General features: G+C 46.1%; 1 protein-coding gene across 1 annotated transcript in view; it reads right to left on the bottom strand.

The window, feature by feature from the left end:
- The window catches only part of LOC107548642 (transmembrane protein 131-like), a 52,612-nt gene that overhangs the window by 50,314 nt on the left and 1,732 nt on the right, over positions 1 to 566 (bottom strand). The gene's annotated exons all lie outside the window — the stretch shown is intronic.

The following is a 566-nucleotide window of genomic DNA, read 5'->3' as shown; positions in this document are numbered from 1 at the left end:
CCATGTCAGAACAGTCCTTTCTCGGCTCTTAGAGAATGAATTATATGTCAAGGCAGAAAAGTGAGTTCCATGTTAATCAAACTTCATTCCTGGGTTACCACATCAGCTCACAGGGCGTCAAGATGAATGACCTCAACGTTCAGGCAGTCACTGAATGGCCACAACCTAGAACCGTCAAGGATCTGCAGGGATTTCTAGGCTTTGCCAATTTCTACAGGAGGTTCATCCGAAATTATAGTATGGTTGCCTCTCCTCTCACCTCACCGTCAAGACTGGTTTGGACTTCGGAAGCTAACAACGCTTTCAATGCATTGAAGAAACGATTCACAACAGCCCCTATCCTAAAACATCCTGATTCGAACGAACCATTCATACTAGAGGTGGATGCCTCAGACTGTGGCATAGGTGCCATACTCTCTCAGAGACAAGGGCAACCAAGCAAAATGTGCTTTCTTCTCCAGAAAACTAACCTCCGCTGAGCGCAACTATGATGTTGGAAATAAGGAACTACTCTCCATGAAAGCAGCAATCGAAGAATGGCGTCACTGGCTTGAGGGGGTCGTTCT

The sequence above is a fragment of the Sinocyclocheilus grahami genome, unplaced genomic scaffold (genome assembly GCF_001515645.1).
Source record: "Sinocyclocheilus grahami isolate Dianchi unplaced genomic scaffold, SAMN03320097.WGS_v1.1 scaffold352.1, whole genome shotgun sequence".
Lineage (NCBI taxonomy): Eukaryota > Metazoa > Chordata > Actinopteri > Cypriniformes > Cyprinidae > Sinocyclocheilus > Sinocyclocheilus grahami.
The sequence above is the reverse complement of the archived record's forward strand: the minus strand, read 5'-3'. Positions and strand labels throughout refer to the sequence as shown.